We start from the raw sequence: 728 nt of genomic DNA on the forward strand, positions 1-728 counted from the left end.
CTTCCCTTCCCTTCCCTTCCCTTCCCTTCCCTCTCCATGCCGAACACTCCTAACTCTCAACTGGTCTCCGTAAGGCAGAAAGCTTCAAAGGAGATGCCTAAAAAACAAAAGGGAGGAGAGATGCCTCCACAGAGGACCATTTTAGGAGGCTGTACATTATTCTTCATTAAAAGCAGACATAGTTTTAGCTGCTTGATTCTCTACAATCCACTGAAATCAATGGGAAGAATCTCAAGGACTCAGATAACATCTGTACTCTGCAGCAGAAACACACGCTCCTCCTCAAATGTAAATCCTCATCACCTGCAAGGCTTGATCCAGCATTTCTGTCTAGTCCCTGCTTTCCTCCTTTCCATTCAAGCTCACTGCCATGCTCTGCAGAATTACTGAATGCAGGTCCTCCATCACACATTTAGCTACTGGGCACATCGCGTCGTCCAGTTGCTCCCAGGTTCCTTAAAGGCTCACAGAGGGGCAATGAACTGAAAGTGTGGCCCAATCTGTACATGTAATTGATGGCATCAGCAAATTCAGTGCCACGTTTGGGAATGAAATACTGCAAGAGGCCATTTCAAGAAGGAAATTGTGTTGAGGCAAATGCTTTATGGTGGTAACAAGTGGAGCCCTGCAGAACAGCAAATACATCTATATGTACAAATACCCATGGGTCACTTAGATTTTCCCCACAGTGATTCGAAGAGACAATGTTATGGTTTTGTGACGTGACA

The sequence above is a fragment of the Meleagris gallopavo genome, chromosome 1, assembly GCF_000146605.3.
Source record: "Meleagris gallopavo isolate NT-WF06-2002-E0010 breed Aviagen turkey brand Nicholas breeding stock chromosome 1, Turkey_5.1, whole genome shotgun sequence".
NCBI lineage: Eukaryota > Metazoa > Chordata > Aves > Galliformes > Phasianidae > Meleagris > Meleagris gallopavo.